The sequence below is a fragment of the Emydura macquarii genome, unplaced genomic scaffold (assembly GCF_026122565.2).
Source record: "Emydura macquarii macquarii isolate MOO-44397 ecotype Brisbane River unplaced genomic scaffold, CSIRO-AGI_Emac_v2 contig_2422, whole genome shotgun sequence".
Lineage (NCBI taxonomy): Eukaryota > Metazoa > Chordata > Testudines > Chelidae > Emydura > Emydura macquarii.
Genome location: NW_027132559.1, coordinates 24,596,877 through 24,618,506, shown reverse-complemented (window position 1 = coordinate 24,618,506; position 21,630 = coordinate 24,596,877). Strand labels below are relative to the sequence as shown.

Sequence of the window (21,630 nt, the reverse complement as noted above, 5' to 3'; positions counted from 1 at the left end):
ACCTTGACCCTGATTTGATAGTCAATGGGAAGTCAGCAAAGTGTAGTCAGTAGTTGCCCTTCTTGCAGAGGAGATGTATTGCAATGTTCTGTACTAGTTGGATTTTCCTAAGGGATGATGGCTTCAAGTATTCGGTATTGCTATAGGCCAGAGTCAAGTTTACACAGACATGTATAACCAAGGTCAGATCATTGTTTGCTGGGATAGAATGGAGTCTCTAAACAGTTGGAAATGGTTGAATGTGTTACTCATGGATTCCGCTATGAGAGATCTTAGTGACAGTAAGGAATAAAAGAGCATTCCTAAATTATGTACTGAATTAACTAATTGTGAGTGTGTATCTTCAACCCAAGGAGACTGAACTGTGACTGTAGTATCTAAAAATGCTGTCCACTGCCCACCAACATAACTGAGTCTTGCTCGGATTCAACTTCAACCAGCTGATCTCGTCCAATAGTGGGTTATCTTGGTGGTAGTGATATGGTCAAATGTGGTGAAGACAAAGTAGAGCAGAGTCTCATCTGCATATTGCTGGCACCTGAGTCCATGTCATCTTACCAGCTCACCTTTCTTAAACTCTATTTCTCTCTCTCGTTTTCTCTCTCCCTAGTTAGAGTCTTTTACATTTTTTCCCTATAATTTTTCACTTTTTCCAGTTTTGAGTGTGTTTATTTTAAAATTTATCTTATGTTTTTATTCATTTCTAATTTTCACAAACACAACGGAACTGCAGTTTAGGAATGTTGCAGGGCTGCCCTGCCCAGTCTGGCTTCAGGTTTTATAAAAATGTCTATTTAAATTTTTAATACAAAAAAAATCACCTGGAACATACTCCTCAAAGAGTTGCTGCCTCAGTTTCCGTTCAGCTCCAGCGGGTGATCACCTGCTCACATTCTCCACCATGTGTAGGCTGCTGGCCGTAGAATATAAAAGAATAGTTAATGGGTTTGTGCTTTAAGATAGAATAGCGAAGTACATAGCTTGGGAAATAGCTTGGGAAAAGGGCCCAAAGGACCTAATAAGGACCGTCCAGGAGCTAGCACAGCACAAATAGAGGGCGGAAATAAGAATGGATGAGCTGACCACATGAGCTGACCACAACCGGCTGGCGAAAAACAGGAAGTGCCAACATGACATGTCACTTTGACATGTGGCAAGCTGAACAAGTAAACTGATCAGGTTGAGCAAGTAAACTGATCAGTTTGAGGGTATTTAAACCCCAAAAGTCAGTCGTACTTTGGACTGCAGCCCGCTGGGATCCTCGGTAGCTAGACTGAGCCCTTCTATGAACCAGCAGCATCCAAGGGACGGCTAACACTTCTTAGAGTCGACTCGGCCCAAGGGGCTTAGAGAAGGAAGCACTTTTGGTAACGTTATGAAAGTACACTTGCTTTAAGATAACCAGGAGTTTACAAACGACCATCTGTCGGTAAGCACGAGGTAGTAAGTAATAGAATTATGTACTATAAGAAATGATTGCATGCATGGGAATATATTAAGCCTTTGTATCTTTTTCTGATTTTGTGTTATTAGTTATGTCTATGCACTTTGTTCTTTACTAATGAATAAATAAATGAGCAATATTTCTTCAGTTGAAGCCTTGTTCGCATTCTTGTTCGGTCACCCCCGTCCCTTGATCGAGGCAACTCCTCTGCTCCCGGAGCCCCACGACCCTAGGGTAAGAGCCTTACCGGCCACTCTGGATTCACGCTGGCCTGTCTCCCCAGCCCATGAATGACTCACTAATATGTCCAGAGTCTTTTTTCAGGTAGTTTTATTCTGCAATTGTAAAACTTGGCCAAATGCCAAACACCAGAACAGTTCTTCAGCCCACCCTGGGCTACAGCTCCCAGGGGCTTTTCCCCTTTGCCTGTCAGTTCCTCCTACTGCAGCAGCCCATCTTCCTCCTGCAGCTCCTCCTGCTACTCCCCATCAGCTGAGTTCTCTCACCTCTTTATAGGGATCACTTGACCCTTTCGCAGCTGAGTCTGATAAACTGAACAGAGCTGGCTAGTCACAGGTGCCCTAGTCCTTAAAAGGGCATTCCGCTCTGTTACAAGGAGTAAGTGCTTGCTATTAGTAGGTGACAGATGTAAATGCACTTTCCAGGCTGTTTTATGAGCCAACAATTGTACTAGTCCACTTCAGTATTTCTGCTACTATGCAGAACTTCTGTGGACCAGTGGAGAGATCTGTGATAAAATCCAGTGCACTTGGGAACCCTCATTTCACAACAGAAAAGGTTCCGTCCAAAACTACTATACTTTCATCAGCATAACTGCAACTATAAAGGATTAAACCAGGGTGGCCAAACTGTGGCTTGTGAGCCACACGTGGCTGTTTTATAGTTAAAGTGTGGCTTGCAGAGTCCCCTATGTTTCCTCCCCTCTCCTCCCCGCCCCCCTCCCCCCCCCCAACCTACCAGACGGGTGGGGGGGCTTGGAGTTTCCATCCTGCAGCAGGGTGGTGGGGCTAGAAGACTCTGCCCAGTGTGGAGGGAAGTTTGGGGGGGGGTGGGGGGTCAGTAAATTTGGCCACCCCTGGATTAAACCAATAGCTGTTGCCAAAATGGACAAATCAAGTCAATTGTACCTGTTAAAATGATGTATAAGATATAGGGCATATCCACCCCATCCTAACTCATTTTCCCTGGCTTCATATCTGTCTGTCAACTAATCAGGAATTCACATGATTTCTCTCTCTCAACTAAATCTTTCACAATACCCTCACACAGTTTAAATTCAGTTGGGTTCAGGTTAGCATATGGAAATGAAGGGGGGGAAAAAAAAAAAAAAAAAGGCTGACTAGTCCAACAGGGCCTGCCTTTCACTGAAGCCCAAACACAAACCAAAAGGCACCTTCAGTCCAAAACTCAAAAACAGAAATCTCTGTAGCCCCTGGATAGGCACAAAGATTGAGATACCAAGTTTTGTGGTTTGAAACTTTGCGCAGGATGTCACATGTTCCAAGACACATGCCAGGTTCTCCTGATCCTTAATTGGTAGAGTCCACCATACATTATCAGGACAGCAATATCACTTGAGTTTAGGCTAATACAGTGGAAGGCAGTATTTAGAACACCTCTGTAATTCTACAGTATCCACAAGAACCAAAAAAGTCCTAATTTCAAAATATTTGCAAAGTCATTGTCCTTGTTCTGAGGAGAGTGGCAGGGAAGAACTGGAGGTACAGAGGCGGAAGGACTGACTGGAATTTGCCTCTGACAAAAACTGCAATATGTAAGTTACTGTTTGAAGAATACTTTAGGATCTGTGGATGAAAGATGCTAATAGTTCAAAGTATTTATTAGTATCATTACTAGGCAGGCCTGAATATAGGCCACACAAAGCACAGGCCTAAACTTTCAGTCTGTTGGGTACTTTTTTCCTAATCTTTTCAGAACTCATGTAAAATGTAAGTGCTTAACTAGAATTTAAGAGTGGTGGCAGCTGCATGGGCGGCCCCTCACTCAAAAGCCATAATACTTCCCCATAGATAATGTATTTGCAACTCAATGAGATGACTAAATTGACAAAAAGAAAAATCAAACTATGTTGTAACTTGTGTGATTTCAAAGTTCATGTGCAGCACCATGTACCTAGAGACTGTGATCATCATCTTTTGTAAATGCACTGTCAAGGGAGTCCAAATTGGACTTTGGGACAGGTGCAGTGTGACATCATAGAATCATATAAATGGAGGATTGGAAGGCCATCTAGTCCAGTCCCCTGCCCTGAAAAAAGACTCAGTATCAACTAGACCATCCCTGACAGATGTTTGTCTAACATCCAATAACAGATTTCATAATCTCCCTAGATAATTTGTTCCAGTGCTTAGATTCCCAGCATCCATCCCTCTAACATGCAATTCTGGTCTCTCTCCATAAAACATGCCAGAGCTGCTGAAGATAAATCAGTTTGAAGTTGAAATCCTCGCCAGGAATATACAGAAGGGAAGCAGGGTCAGACTCAGCTAATGAACTGCTCAAGAGAGAAGCTGATGCTGACTCTGGTGACATTTCGGTGTCACTTGATGAATGAAGCTGATGAGTAGACAGGCATAGAGGATACTAATAGTCAAGGTGGTAATAATGTATGGCTAAAAATATGATTGCTCTCAGGATGAAACAAGTGAAGTGGCTACTCTTAATTGTGCTATTATATTTTACAATCTCAATCTAGTCTGAGAGGAGGACCAGGGCAAGAGGAGGATGAAACAAGGAACAGGTAAGATGAAAGGAGAGAAAAGAAGGATCCATGCTTCACTCTCCTAAGATAACTGCTATCAGTGTTGCATGCTGAAGTGGGAGGCACAGTATATCCAAATCCTCTATCAGTGAGCCCAAATAACAAAGCCAAAAAGACATAATTGGTGTAGCCTCTTCTTAGGCCCAGATTTCTGCCCTCCTTACTCCTACTAAATTGTACCTTGCTCCACAAATATTTCCATTGATTTCAGTTAGTACCCTTAGAGTGAGTAAGGGTAGCAGAATCTGGCCTTTAATTATGATACCAAGTATTCAGTCAAAGTAGTTGGTTGACTGGGTCTGCAAAAGATTAGCCAAAATGTAGATTAAGACTGTGCAGGGTTTTAGTCAAAAGCTATAGAGCACATATGCTACTGAATGTTGGAACCCAGCAGAGATGAGGTCCTTGGAAAGGAGGTACCAGAAGAACGGCTTCCCGCAAGGATCAGTATTATCTCCAACGTTCTTCAACTTATATTTGAATGACCTTCCATATATCGGGTTTCGCAAGATTGTTTATGCAGATGACATAGGCCTCAGTACTCAGTCACACTCCTTTGACATATTTGAGAATGTTTTGAATGCAGATATGGTGGCCAAGGCTGATTATTGTCATCAGTGGTGCCTGATACCAAGTAGGAGTAAGACCATGAACGTAATATTGCATAATTTTAGTCACCCCAAGTAACTTGTGTTGCTCTACTTATTTGTTATCGAACAAAGGCCGACTGCACAAAAACAAAGCATGGAAACATCCTGGATCCAAAGAGATGATCCATAAAAGGTCATCTGTGCAGTCATTTAGCCCTCAGTTCTGTAAGTTCTCTGCAATTTGACATTAGGTAAGTAATAAACAGCACACAAAAGTTCAATAATTATTTGTATTACAGAACCACTTAGGTGCCTAGTGGACATTTGCCTACTGTCCACCTAGATGCCTAGACAGACAGACAAACAGACAGGTGCCTAGTAGACATTCAAAAGTGGCTAAGCACCCAAGCACCATTGACTTTCAAAGGTATTAAGAACCTAAAGAGGCAGAAATCTGGCCCTAAGTGGTGTGACCAACATTATACAAGAAGCTTGTAGCAGAGTTGGGGACTGAACCTAGGTTAACAACAAGCCAGTCCAGTGCTTTAACAACAAGATCAACCTTCATTTCTAAGTCACTACAAGTACTTTTAATTGTTTTAAATCACTTTAATCTAGTCTAACCAACCATATTATATAGGTTCTCTTTGAATGTGAAATTTAATATAAGTGTCTAACCAGTAAAATAACAATTTATTATAAAGATGTACATTACAAAAAAGTAATTTTACATTTATATAGTAAAACTGGATACTTTTCATTCTATTTCCCTTTTTGCCACATGTAGGACTAGCTTTAGTTACACATATCCACAGAACAGCATGATAATATCAGCAGTTCATCCATAAGTATGCATTGCTGAGGAAAAGTTATCACTTAGGATACATCTGTATTGCAGCTGGAGGGTGCCTCCCAGCTTGGATAGGTAGACATGTGTTAGCTCTGGTCAAGCCAGCATGCTAAAAATAGCTGTGTAGCTGAGGGTAGCAGGAGCAGCAGCTCAGGGAAGCCACCTGAGTACCTCCAGGAACTCTTAGATACACATTCAGGCACCTAAGCCTGAGTTGCCACCTGTGCTACCTGCGACTACACTGCTACTTTTACCATGCTAGTTCAAGCAGAGCTAGTGCATGTCTGTCTACCTGAGCTGGGAAGCACACTTCCAGCTGCAGTGTAGACGCACCCTTACTGATTTAATTGTACACAGTCAGCCCTAATATCACTTTGCAACTAAGATGATAACTGGACTTCTACAATGACTGGAGTTCTATAAAAGAACCATAAACAGATTAAACAGATATTGAATAACAGTGTGCTCTGCATAAAATGTCAGAAATGAGAAGTAGATGAAGCCTAGTTATTTGAGAAAAAGATATTTAATAGGAAAACTGTTTTCCCACAATTTGTCAATTAAAGTACAACAGCTAGCGGGCTAATAGGAAAGGGTTCATAGCTGAGAGTCCTGAGCAGACATAGGTGCCCCCCCCCCCCCAGCTTGCCATTCAGCTGCCTAAAGCTCAGATCAGTGGCATATATGTATCTTTAAAGATGTAGGTCTTAAGCCCTTTCCTCTGCATTTTACTCCGAGCTAGCTTAGGCAGCTCCCACTCAGCTTGCTGGCTTCAGAGAATCCCATCCTTAAGCACCTAACTCTCCCCATATATTGGATGGGGAGCCTGGGTGCCTAACTCAGGGCTTCACTACTCCAATGCCCAAGCTAGCTAGATTAAAGATAGTCCAAGTATGTCTGCACAAACTGCACGGTATAGGCATATCCTAAGTGACTTACCTAAGATCACTCAGGAAGTCTGTGTCAGAACAGCCTTTGTTCTCTTAAACTGACTCCGCTGAACTACTGAAGTTTGGTTTTGCAGTATACTGGAAGTATATATCCTCCTTCAAAAATAGTTTAAAAACAGGCTTTGCATATCAAATTTCTTATATATTTGTAAGTATATTTTCAACGTAATATCTAAGTTTCTTTCTTCCTTTTTTCTATAACATATTTTATCACTTTCAACAGTTTACTAGAATTTGAGACTTTTTGTACATAAACGTCATTTGGAGGGCATAAACTTAAATGTTTACCAATTCTTCGTAAACAGTTACTTAACAAAATGTTATGATGCACATAAACATCTCTTTATATTGTTTATGCAGATCTTTTCCCCTTGTTTTATAATGGATCTTGAAATTAACACGGCTTTTGTTTAGTTATTTATGGACCAGTATCATTAATGTCAGTAGACTTCTGAAGCTATTGTTGTGTAGTTAATTACTCAGGCAGGGGTAGCATAGGGTACAAAATAAGAACAAAATGTTATTTTTGTATTGATTCAGTATCAATGGACTAGTGGATTTTTAAAATATCTTTTTTTCCAAACCCACAGGACATTCTACACCAACTGTTAAAAAATTTTAAAATTGTATTCTGATCCTAATTTGATAAAGTTCTATTAAGTGATGATTACATGTTAAAAATCGAGCCCAAATCTTCCTCTCCTTTGGAAACACCTATAGAAGGAAGTTCAGGGGAGGAACGCTGTGTGAGGATCTGTCCTCGTTTTCCCATTGGAGTGGCCTGGTTTGCTGCCCTCATGATGCAATAAGGCTCCTGGGGGAGGTTGCATGAAAAAAATACTGTTCTGGGCTCATCAAAATAAATAGTTTTATTTTTCTTGGGTTATCCTTAGTGGTTTACATTTGATAATGTATTTATTCCATTAATGTTACTATTATATTTAAAAAAAAAACAAAAAACCCTTCATGAATGACATTCCTGTAGAATGCGAAATACTTTAATGGCAATGTAAACTTACTACCTATAGTTTTAGTGCAAATCATTGTCATCATCATCATCATCATCAATATTAGCTGGGAAGATATATCTAGTAGAGTCCTGCAGGGGTCAGTCCTGGTCTGATATTATTCATTGATGACTTGGAAAATGGAGAGGAGAGTATGCTTACAAAATCTGCAGATGACACCAACCTAGGAAGAGCACTTTGAAGGACAGGCTAAGAATTCAAAACAACTTTGACAAATAAGAGAACTGGTCTGAAATCAACCAGACAAAATTCAATGAAGAGAAGTGCAAAGTACTACACTTAGGAATGAAAAATCAAATGCACAAATACAAAAGGGGAAATAATTGTCTATGCAATACTACTGCTGAAAAGGATCGGGGGAGGGGGGTTTACAGTGGATCACAAATTGAATCACGTCAACATGATTCAGTTGCAAAAAAAGGCTAATATCATTCTCGGGTGTATTAACAGGAATATCATATGCAAGACACGAATGGTAACTGTCCCACTCTTTTTCTATAATACTGTTGTGGGATGGAGTTTATATTTTTTTATGTAGGTCGGCGGTATTTCCATGTCTCATTGAGTAGGTAGTTAGATATGGTTATGAACAATGGAACAAAGTATTTCAGTGTTACAAAGTTAAACCATGAACTACATCTTTAGCTTTCTGTGGTATTTCTAATATTCCTGTCGCCATGGTATTTATGCAGCATTAAAAAAGTGAATATACAATGCACAGATGGCTAATAATGTAAAACAGAGTTCAGGAACAACATTGCAGCACAACAAAGGGCCAGACCTGGAGATTCACAGTGAGAATTTTAGTTCCCCCCAGGAGGCTTGAGGTTCATTTCCAACAACTACTGTCCCCTTGGTTGTATAATAGAAATGTTGTTATTCCTAGAAATCAGGATGATGTTTGCAAAGACATGCTCCAGTGCAGCAAATTCTAGGTTAAAAACTATCTTCTCTTGCCCAAACACACATACTTATCCTTTTATTTAGACCTATAGTCCAGTACTTCCCTCAGAAGTGCACATGCATCTCTCTATAAAGTGACTTAAGAGATGTCTGTTGTGAGAAGAATCACTAAACTGAAGATCCAAGGGATGTAAAAATGCTTACCACCACATCTCTTGATGCTGGAACTCCAAAGGTGATATAGTCTGGACTAAAAGGAGCATTTCATGTACAACTCACTACTTATTTTCATGTTACTGCCTGAAAAATCACTTACCTAAAGTCCATCTCAGAGACTATATACTACCATTCGGCCATGCATTAGTGGAATTCCCATTAACATCAACTGCAGTTCTGCATGAAGAATGAGGGCAATCTTTAGACCCAAGAGAATGACTTTATCCTGGTTTTAGGTGAAATAATTTACCTTCTGCAACTCCCTCAGATGTTTAGCAAGCTGGCTGTTGAATGGGTTTTACACATCTGCTAAAGTGACGACCCTAAGTTAAAGGCAAACATCAGTGCTCAAGAACTTTATATAGTATTGGGAAAATCCACAGAACAAATGGTTCCATTTAAAAACAAAAACAAACAAACAAAAAAATGTTTTGGCTATTGTTGACAGAAGAAACTCAATACATGTACATCTCACACTATTCAGACCACAATTTCTGCTGGAAATTAAGCCTTAACATAATCTTAGTATGAAATTTTGTGCCTTCCACAGTCCCCGTGATATCCCACACTTTGGTGCCGGTAACAAATTGCATGGGTAATGGACATTATCAATCCATTTGCAGAATCAACATACCACCCACAAAAACAGAGTCCCCTTCTGAACATTTACATATGAGAGAGTTTCAAGCTTTATATCAATTTTTCTCAAATCAGCATTCTGGAAGTTCAGAACATAAGCATCACAGTGTGAATGAATTTAAAAACTGAAAAATAATTGTACTTTGAAACAATCACTGGAACCAGCAGATTCTGAGCACTGTAATGTAATAGGGCTACTTATTTTTTTTTCCCCCACTGGCCCCATTCACCGGTCCAGGATCAGTGTCAGTTAATACCCTGTCATATGATAGAGGTCAGAACACAATGAATCTAGTGGCTACTATTAGATACATTGACAGCAAAGATGTAAGACTTTTTGGATGTATCTGAAATGCAGCATTTTATGGCTCTGCATACGTCAGTGTGATAAGGCACAGAGTAGGTTGCAAGCTACAGCTGAAAAGTGGCAGATAAGCATTGTATTTCACAGACATGCACACAACACCTCACTAAATTATATGACTCTTGCTAAAAAAATGTGAAGGATGTTACGTAGTGGTGGGCTACATGTGTTTATTACCTATATTTAAAGCTGAGCGAGTATTTCATAAAAAGAAATCATTTATGAGAAATGTTACTTTTTTGTTTTTTTAGCTATTTGCCTCTGAGCAGATCACAATTTTCTCAGATGTATTAATTATATGAAATGAAATTAAAATTAAAGCTATTATTGGACAAATACAGATAGGTGTTTTTCTGTTCCTGAATGGTGAAGCAAAACCCTTAGAATCAGATTTCCAGTAAGAACAGTAACGCATATAACCTTATTTTCTCACAAAATTCTGTAAAATTCACTTTAAAATGTTTCTACAAACATTCCTGTCCATAACTCTTATTTGCTCAAATAGCTGCAGAAAGTCAACACAAAGGGGATACATATGTAGTCAAAGTGAATTTGTCTAAAATTCCAAATTAAAATTAGTAGGTTTTTTGTGCAATATTCATCTAGCTCTATTTAAAAAGTATCCTAATTATCAGGAGTTAAAAACAATGATGGGTCTTCTGCACTGCTGTAACAGTCAATGAAAAAAAAACCAACACTGCCACATTTACTGCTTTATCATCCTCTAAATAGTTTTTAAAATTCCTTAACCCCTGCAATTAATTACAGAGTGGTTTAAACTGCAATAGATATCTTTTTGGAAGTTATAAATGTTAATCATGATTACAGAACATGATGAATGTTTGATGATATATAGACTCTAATCAGCAATAAAAATTATACTCATCAGAAAAATGTTTAATGACAGTTTAAATTACTTTGGATTTGATTATGGGAGATAGAGCACTGAAATATACTTTAAAGATAGCAAAAGAAAAAAATCCAAAAAACTCAAAACAACTGTTTTTAAACAAAATATTATGTTTATTATAAAGATTTTAAAAATAAAGAGCTAATGTTTTCTGCCAAGGAATACATGTTCGTGTAATTGTATAAGGCTGCTTCATTTTTAAAACTGCCCTTGAAACTAATTTGAGTCTCCTACTCAATATTTTAGCCAAGTAAAATTCTGTCTGTGACTTGCTCTGAGTATGTAAGTACAAATGTCAGATTCTTCCTTCCATGTTCCACATACCAAAGGATGAAAAGATCCAGAGGGGTAGCCGTGTTCATCTGTATACAGCAAAAACGAGAGTCCTGTAGCACTTTAAAGACTAACAAATTTCTGTGGGCATAAGCTTTCGTGGGCTGCAAACCACTTCCTCAGATGCATGAAGTGGAAATCACAGATAGGAATTATTATTATTTACACACACACACACACACACACACACACACACACACACACACACACACACACACACACACACGTAATTGTCACTGTTCATACATTCTCACCCTCTAATCAATGGTTTTGAATAGGCCTCATCTACTCTAGCTGAATTTACTTTGTTAGCACTTGCCCTCCCCATTGTTGTTTCTTACCCTTGGATGTGTGTGTATGTATGTGTACACACACACACAATCTGTGATTTCCACTTCATGCATCTGACAAAGTGGGTTGCAGCTCACGAAAACTTACGCCCGCAGAAATTTGTTAGTCTTTAAGGTGCTACAGAACTCTCGTTGTTTTGCTGTATACAGACTAACACGGCTACTATCCCTCTGGAATTTTTCACCATGGAAGGCACTGAATTTAGCCGTATGAAATGGAAAGATACCAACTTCATGAAAAAACTCACACAGATACAGACAGACATCACCTTCCTCTCCAAGTGCAAACAAATGGACATCATACCAAATGGACTGAAAGTGAAAAATCTATTACGATCGACATATTATACAGACTATGTTGAGAGATTGTGTCACACACTCTCAAAGAAGTTACAGAACCACCTGATCAGCATCCTGTACAGCAAACAAAAGATCAAGAAAGAACTCTCAATGTGGAAAATCTCATGAAAAGCCAAACTTCCACAGAAACTTTCACATGGCTGATCTTTACAAAAACAAAATGAGCCATTTACAACACTCACTTTGCTTCTCTACAGAGGAAAAAGGACTCAACTATCTAAGCTCCTACATGCCACAAGGGACCACAACTGTGATACCCTTGATTCATCCAACAATATTGTAAATCTATCCAGCTATACACTTAACCCAGCAGAAGAGTCTGTCTTGACTCTCTTTCTGCCCCATCACCCCCACACACATGATACAGTTCTGCGGTGACCTGGAATCCTATTTTCGCCATCTCCGACTCAAGGAATATTTCCACCACACCACTGAACACCACACTAACTCACAGATACTTTCCTACCAACGCTACAAGAAGAAGAATTCTGCATGAACTCCTCCTGACAGTTGAAACAGACTAGATTTTTACATAGAGTGTTTCCGCCGACGTTCGCAAGCTGAGATTGTAGACAAGCAACATCGCTTGCCCCATAACCTCAGCCGTGCAGAACACAATGCCATCAACAGCCTCAACAACAACTCTAACATTATAATCAAAGAGCCTGACAAAGGAGGTGCTATAGTCATCATGAATAGGTCGGATTACGAACAGGAGGCTACCACACAACTCTCCAATACCACATTCTACAAGCCACTACGGTCCAATCCCACTGAGGAATACCAAAAGAAACTACAACATCTACTTAAGAAACTCCCTAAAGAAACAAATCTACACGGACACACCCCCTAAGCTCTGACCAGGGTTATTCTACCTGCTACCCAAGATCCACAAACCCGGGAATCCTGGATGCCCCATCATCTCAGGCATTAGCCTGATAATCCTGCTGTGAGAGTGCCATGTGGACTCTCTCCTCAAGCCCTATGCCACCAGCACTCCTAGCTATCCGCGATACCACTGACTTCCTGAGAAAACTACAATCCATCGGTGATCTCCCAGAAAACACCATCCTAGCCACTATGGATGTAAAAGCTCTCTACACCAACATTCCACACAAAGATGGACTACAAGCCATCAGGAACATTTTCCCTGATGATGATATGGCACACCTGGTAGCTGAACTTTGTGACTTTGTCCTGACCCACAACTACTTCAGATTTGGAGACAATCTATACCTTCAAGTCAGTGGCATAGCTATGGGCACCCACATGGCCCCACGGTATGCCGACATTTTTATGGCTGACCTAGAACATCACTTCCTCAAAACTTGCCCCCAAGCACCTCTTCTTACCTACGCTATATTGATGATATTTTCATCATCTGGACCCACGGGAAAGAGTCCTTCGAAGAATTCCACCGAGATTTCAATAATTTCCACCCCACCATCAACCTCAGCCTGGACCAGTCCACACAAGAAATCCACCTCCTGGACACTACAATACAAATAAGGGATGGTCACATTAATTCCACCCTATACCGAAAACCAACTGACTGCAATACATATCTTCATGCCTCTAGCTTCCACCCTGGACACATTACACGATCCATTGTCTATAGCTAAGTGCTAAGATACAACTGGATTTGCTCCGATCCCTCAGACAGAGACAAACACCTACAGGATCTCCATAAAATATTCTTAAAACTACAATACCCACCTGGAGAGGTGAAGAAACAAATTGACAGAGCCAGACAGGTACCCAAAAGTCACCTACTACAGGACAGACCCAACAAAGAAAACAACAGAACACCACTGGCCATCATCTATAGCGCCCAGCTAAAATCTCTCCAATACATTATTAAGGAACTACAACCTACCCTAGAAAATGATCCCTCACTCGTTCAAGCTGTGGGAGGCAGGTCTATCCTTGCTTACAGATAGCCCCCCAACCTGCAAATATTCAACAGTACACCATACAACAAGAACACTAACCCAGGAACCTATCCTTGCAACAAACCCCGTTGTCAGCTCTGCCTGCACATCGACTCTAGTGACACCATCACAGGTCCTAACCACATCAGCCACACAATCAGGAGCTCATTCACCTGCATATCTACTAATGTAATATATGCCATCATAGCCCTCTGCCATGTACATTGGCCAAACCGGACTGTCACTACACAAAAGAATAAATGGACACAAATCAGACATAAAAAATGGTAACATCCTTAAGCCAGTAGGAGAGCACTTCAATCTCCCAGAACACTCTGTAGCTGACTTGAAAGTTACCATACTTCAACAAAAAAACTTCAAAAACAGACTTCAGCAAGAAACTGCAGAGCTGGAACTCATATGCAAACTTGACCCAATCAGACTCGATGTGAATAGGGACTTGGAATGGTTCTCTCATTACAAGAAGTAATTGTCACTGTTCACACATTCTCACCCTCTAATCAATGGTTCTGAATAGGCCTCATCTACTCTAACTGAATTTACTTTGTTAGCACTTGCCCTCCCCATTGTTGTTTCTTACCCTTGGATGTGTGTATGTATGTGTACGCGCGCGCGCGCGCACACACACACACACACACACACACACACACCCATCTGTGATTTCCACTTCAAGCATCTGATGAAGTGCGTTATAGCCCACAAAAGCTTATGCCCGCAGAAATTTGTTAGTCGTTAAAATGTTACAGGACTCTTGTTGTTTATACCAAAGGATGTCAATCCACCTTCATGTACAAATTATATCAATGCTAGTTCTATGTACAGAGCTAGCGCAACATGTAACACTTAACGTGTGACAGATACCACTGTCTTAATTACCAGTTGGGATAGATACTACAATCCTAACATGTATAATTCCCATTGAGCCCAGTGGTGTTTCAGGATGTTACTTGTGTAGGATAAGACCCCAAGGAGCAAAAGTGGATATAAAAACGGACAAGGTTGTTTTTGCCTATGAAATAATATCTATTGTAATGTTTTGGGCAACAGCAATGTGTTTTTTCACTTGCAAGGGTATGTGACAATATCTCCCCTTCAGGCACCATCTGGGCCTAAAAGTGATTCCGTTAGAGAAGATAAGGCAGAAAGAACCTCTACTGGTAATATGTATAGCTTCCAAAAACAGTTGGCTCACAACTAACACTAAGCATTCCACCTAGATCTCTCTATACAGACAAACAGAACTGGCAAGAGCAGACTTGCTAATGTGAGGGGGCAAAGGGGTCAATTGCCCAGGGGCAACAGAATGCTTCATAAACTCACACAAGACAGCTAACTAGGAAGCGGAGTAGTTTTTCACAGTGGGTGGTCCACAATGTATGATGATGCACACAGCATAGTAAATACTTCGGGCAAAACTGCTTTGGACACATGCACTGATTTTTTTTTCCCCCTCTCCTACTCATGTTGTACTAATCCCTCTTTAAAAGCCAGATTGTGATTCCTTACTCACATTGACTAACAGTTCATCACATAAGTATTCATACTGAAGACAATAGTAAAACTCACTATGTTTTCAATTGGGCCAAGATTTCAACTAGTGGGTCTACTCATGCTCATAACTCCTCACCAGTGGGAGAAAATAGTTCATAACCTGGCCATGAACTTGGGCACTGACTAAAGAGAAGATACACGAGCTACATATACGTAAGTGCCAACATTGCCTGCATTTTATGAAACTAGTACACTAGCCTCAAGTCAATATCCTGTTCTATCTATTTCATGGAGATTGCATAACTGTGTAACTCAATTTTTTAGCATATTCACAACACTTTCAGCCTAACCTCCAAGTAGGGTGACCAGATGTTCTGATTTTATAGGGGCAGTCCCAATATTTGGAGTTTTTTCTTATATAGGTGCCTATTATCCCCTACTACCTGTCCCAATTTTTCACACTTGCTATTTGGTCATCCTACCTCCAAGGAAACCACCATACATTTCAGCCTGACTACTTTAATAGCCAGCATTACAAGCTTAGTTATTTTACAGGGTATCTGCAGTAGGAGAAAATGATTAAGATGAGAATTTGAGCTTTTGGAAACTCCGTTAAAAAAGAAAGGCACATAAGCTCTTTTGTGCTTAAACAGATAAGACATTTTTTTTCTTTCAAGCCTAATTTACAGTCTTATTTCTGACAGGTGAAATAAAATATAGGTCACCAAAAACTCCTAACAATTTTAACAACTTGCCAAAATTCATACAGCTTCTGCAGGACTTTCTATTAAAATACAAAAATTGTCTTACTAAAAAAGAAAAAATAAAAAGAAAATACGGAAAAAAAAATCCAGAGTCCTCAAATGAAGCAATCATAATTCTACCGAAAGACTTAATGAAAAAATGTTTTTATAAAATTTTAAAATAACTGAGGGAAGGGGGATGAGGGGAGAAAAATCCCCCTGCTATTATATACAAAAAATTCCATTCCTGTTCCCAATGAAGTTGCATGAAATTCAAAAAGATTAAGATTGACCTCAACACTGAGATACCGATATTCGTGGCACAAATATATTTTAAAAACAAAAAACTTACCTAGTTGTCATTTTTTAAAAGTTTGTAGTTTATTACAGTAAATAATAGAAACACTATTTAAAATAGAACATTTATGGGAGGTGGGAAGGAGAAAGAAGTTACTGAATTACAGCAACTAGAACTCTAATATCTGTCACTCTAGTGTTAGTAATGTTTGTAAGTGCACTCTTTCTTTCTGAAAAGTTTAGGGCAGCACAATGGTGTCACAAGTTGCTTACTTTCACCCCAAACTGGTCAGTCACAGAAGTAATTAAGCAATCTCAAAATGCTTATATTTCTTAATATTTCAAATGTATGTCAAACTAACTACAGAAAACTCTCAGAGCCCAATACTGCATGCATTACTCAGGCAAATTTTCCATTATCTTCAGTGTAAAGGCAAAAAAATTCAAAGAGGAAAATGTTTTAAATAGTATAAAGCTGTTTTACTTGATGTTTCGGGATAATTACATACTGTACATACGCTTTTAAAAAGACGACACTGTACTCAGCAAACCTGGCTGATTGAATATAATACTATCATTTATCTTCATCAAATCATTTACTTTTATCACTGCATAATTAAAACATCAGCAATGGCATGGAAAAAAAAGGTAAAATTAGGCAAACTAGTAATATCAGTTTGTCTTCCAATATATTAAGTTTCCACTTCATGCATCTATATGGTATATGATATATTATATATATACACATATATACATACATCTATATGAAGTTTCTACTTCATGTATCTGACGAAGTGGGTTTCTGCCCACGAAAGCTTATGCCCAAATACATTTGTTAGTCTTTAAGGTGCCACAGAACTCTCGCTGTAATGCCAATATATGAATTTTCTGAGTGGCTTTTTCTCCCCACCAGAGAATATAAAAGTGAGAACACACGAAAAATAACTAAAAGTCTGAAATTATTTTTCAAGATGGCATAGCAGGTCACTTTCTAAACTTTTTCACAGCATTACTAATTGGCTTGTACAGCTATAAAGTGTCATACCGTGCTAACCATTGTATAGAAAAATTACTGTGTTGAAGTACTATGTTACTACAAAGAATTTTTTCAATTGTGTGTAGAGAATTATACTGAGAAAACTCCAGGTTATTATTTATACATCACCACAGGTACACCTGGAGCATAACAACATATAGAAGTTCCCAACCTTAAAGAGCTTACAACTGATGAGCCAAGTCATCCTATAGCTGTGCTTTTCCATCATAAAGGACTACATTTTTTCTCTATTGCCTTTCATCTTGTGTAGCAATTTATTGCTATCCAAAGTATATATCAATGCCACCAGAGGTCTATGCCTCTGAACTGCTTTCTGTCCACCATGGAGCAATATTCCTTTGGTGCCCCCTAAATGTTGTCATCCTCCACACTACCTTTCAGGAGGGTGTCAAATCACAGCGAAGGAACAGACCTGAATCCCATACCCTCCAGGTACCTTCCCCTTCCCATCTGTGGAGCTATCTGAGATTCCTATGTTCTTGGACAGCATGCCACTGAGCAAGAACAGCCCATTCCACATCCCTCTCCTCTCCCTACCCATATCTTCTCCTGTTGGTTCTCCTGCACTTGTGGACACAGTGGGAAACAACTGGCCAGACACAATAGACTGTGGAACCAAGGTCAAAGGATAGGGAGATACACTATGTATGTAGCTTTCATTATAAAATATGTTCTCTGTGACAAATTTAATTATAAAATAGAGAAAATGGCGGAAATAATTGCTAAAAAAAGACCTGTTAAAATTGTGTGCAGGGAGAAGGTCAATTTAACGTAACAGTGTACTTACCGTAAAGGTCATGCCAATTCAAAGAGGAAATGAATGTTATACTAACATTCAAATAAGCTTCCCTCTAGTTATTTGAAATCAAAATTACTTGAATGCAAACATATTAAGTCCGTCTTCCTTTTTTCAAAAGAGAAACTCAAAAACATTTACAGATGCTATAGTATAAGCATGCACCAAAAACAGAAGTCCAGTTCAGTCATTTAGCTGACTGTCTTTAAAGTTTCTAACAGTGTTGACTTATTCCCATAGGTTTAGCCAGCCTGTCCTCATAAATTTGTTTGTAAAGACATCAATCAAAGCAGGAAGTAGATTTGTTCACGTGCTGCTCTAGCAGCTTTCCTACAGTTGTTTCACTATTCTATTCATTCCTCCTCCAGTGATCTCAGCAATTGTCAAGGGCTGTCCACCTGCTTCCTAAAAAGGCACCACATGAATGACATTTTGCCTCATGGGTGTGATGGTACAAAAATCCTTGTACATAGTAAAACTGCACAATACACTTTAATCAGTAATTGCTTTGCTTCTCTCAGATTGTTTAAACTCTTAAAAAATAAGTTATCTATTAATACTGACCCGACATACTTCACCCACCTTGTCTCTCTAATATCCTGGGACCAACACAGCTGCACACTGTAAACATCTTTTTCTATGTCATGTCTATGAGCTTATGAAACAACTTCTGTAAGTAGCATCCTGCACATATTTCCTCTTCATAAAAAAAACATAAGAACCTGTACTCTGTTAGATGTGTGCAATCCCACTTATTCCAGTAGGGTTGCTAGATCTTCACCCAAAATATTTAAAACTTGAGAGGGAAGTGGAGTTTACCCCACTCTCCATTTTAGTCCCCTAATAAAGCATTGTTTGAGAGCTTTCATTGCTTGATAAACAGCTGTTATTCTGCATGTCCATGTTGTACCACCTCCACAAATGACTATGGTGATAACCCTGTAAGAGATTCTGCTTCTGGATGTCAGCTATTTCTTAGAAGCTTCTGTCATTCAGTACATCCTATGCTTTCCACACAATGCAGTATTTCTGAATTGTCGTCACACACACACACGTCATTTCATCTGCAAAGCATGGGAGGGGGGTCCAGGCATATTTTTCATATAGGTCTAAGAGAGTTTCTCAATGACCAGTCCCTGGACCAGCACCAGTCCCTGAGAACTTCCTGACACAGTATAGGAAGCCCGCGATCTCCCTGACACAATATAAAAGCCAATCCTTGGTATCAAAAAGGTTGAGAAACACTGGTCTAAGACACTCCTTGGAACCTACAGTAATAATGGTGATTGGATGGTTTCAGCAGATGAAAAAAAATTCCATTTAAAAATAAAACGGGGGAAAAAATAGGCCATTAAACCTCAATAGGAGTGTGGCATTTCTTTTAAGAAGAGATGGGTTTTGTGTTATGGCTTCTCCCCCATCCTCCTCCCTTTCACTTGTGGAAATATTGATACCTCTTTTCATTCTGTTGCCACACCTTTTCTTTTTGCTGACATTTTACAATGTTGGTTTTTGGAAGCTATACTATCCTTGTTAAAATTGTTTTTAAAGATGACTAAAACTTCTCCTTTCTACCAATACTGCAAAAGGTCATTGGTTTTCCTCTATAAAACGGTCTCCATGAGAATTATTACCAGAGGAACTCAAAGACTGCCTGTTTGGAAGAGGAAGAATATTCATGATGTTCTAATGTTTTGAGGAAATCCCTAATCCACCTCAAAAACAGTGCACTTATTATGAGAAATTTAAATGTGAACACTGCTGACATTTAAAAAAAAAACCAAACTCTTCACACTTCTTTAACACAACAAAATGAACCAAAGACTATGTAAAACATGAATGAACTGTAATAAATTGACCTCAGACATCTGAAAGTTTAGGCAAATATAACACCGCAATATTTTTTAATTCCTTCTTGGAAAGTAATTTAGATAAATAGACTGCCACCTCAACAAAAAGTTTCAGGAGATGGGCCTTCTCAGTTTTAGTTTCCAGTTGCATGTTTTGTTTCATCCACTCATTACACTATTACTCACACTGCATGCTTAAGAGACCTAGTGTACTGAATCTAACAATTGATGAAAAGCCAACAGGCAGCATGACATTTACTGTGGCATGAACAAAACGATATAGGTCAGCGAGACAAATGGACTTGACATTAAGTGGGAACTGACTGAAGATTAATGAATCATGAAACATCCAATGCACACACGGCTGCTACAACTTTCTTCCTAACCCCATCCCCTGTATACACGCACGTATTCCCCCTCAGCTTTCAAGACTGCAATCAATCTAAACACCCGGTGATTTGCTAACTTACTGCAGTGCGATGCAGAACAAGCAAATATGCATCTCTGGAGTGAGAGAGGGATTAGCACACCAGAGAATAACAGCATCTGGTCCTCTAGCCGGATCACTGCAAATGCACCGTCTCTGCCACCGTCACCTCCCTCGCAGGCTGCTGCTGCAGCAAAGCCCCTAACCTGGCTCCCCAGTGAAGCAGCACAACCCTCGCCTAGAGAACAGCTGCTAACAGCAGATTCTCTCCCAGCTGATAGAAGATGGCCAGAGCTCTCCTGTTAACAGCGCACCTTCACTGCGCGGCTCTTGTCCCAGGAATGTGCAACCCGCCAGCCCTGCCATGGATGCGGGCTTTGCACCAGCGAGCCCCCCACCCCTTTTCTGATTGGGGGCTGGAGGGGAGGGTCTCGCACAGAAGCTCCCAATGAGACCAGCCCAGTGAGAGCTCAGCGCCAGCCAGACACCAGCAAAGCGGCGGTACCTGTTGTCCAGCGGCTTTTATTCTCCCGGGCTGCGGGCGGCGCGCGCTCGGTTTGCTGGGAGCTGACAAGCTCCAGCCCCGCTGTCTCCTGCTGCTGCTACTGGTGCGGGAAGGCAAGACTCCGCACAGCCCAACTGCTGCTGCTAGGGAGGAGGCGGCAGCTGCTCAGTCCCCTCCCCCCGCCCCCAGGTGAGGGGAGTTGCTGCTGCATGGGCAGCACTTACCTAAAGTTCCTGGATCCCTCCCGCTCGTGGCGGTCGCTTTGCTCCAGGCGGCGGCAATGAGCCCGCCCAGTGCCCGGCTTCTCGCCCCCCGGCCCCGCAGCCTTCCCCCTAGTGGGAGCCCGCGGACTGGCGCCGCGCTGGTTCTGGCTCCCCCTCAGGCCAGGGCATCTCCGCCCCGCGTCTCCGGCGCGTGGGGGCTGGCTCCCGTGCTGGCGCGCGCGTGCAGCATGGCAGGGCCCGTGCGCCCGTGGCGGCAGGGTGCTTAGTGTGCAGCTGCGGGCGCTGGCTGCGTGTGGGCCCCGGGTGTGTCCGTCAGCGGGTGCGGTGGGCCGCGTGTGCTCATTGGTCAGTGCGTGGCAGGGCATGCCTGTCAAACGGGAGTCGGTCGGTCGGTCTGTCTGTCTCGTTCTTTCTTTCAGCGCGTATGTCTGGCAGCGTGTCGCACCCTTCACCTCACATCTGCTCCGATCTGCCTCGGAATCCTCGCTAGGACCTCAGGCTCCCGCAGCTCGCCCCAAGCTCTGAGGACTTGCCGGCTGGCACACCGA

General features: G+C 40.8%; 1 protein-coding gene across 1 annotated transcript in view; it reads right to left on the bottom strand.

Moving 5' to 3' along the window:
- Positions 1–20,957, bottom strand: part of DGKB (diacylglycerol kinase beta) — a 471,047-nt gene extending 450,090 nt beyond the window's left edge. The window contains exons 1-2 of the mRNA XM_067562119.1: positions 20,859–20,957; positions 822–913 (exon numbers count right to left, since the gene is read on the bottom strand). The gene's annotated coding sequence lies outside the window, so the exon portion shown is untranslated. The remainder of the gene's footprint in view (positions 1–821; positions 914–20,858) is intronic.
- Positions 20,958–21,630: the final 673 nt, after the last annotated feature.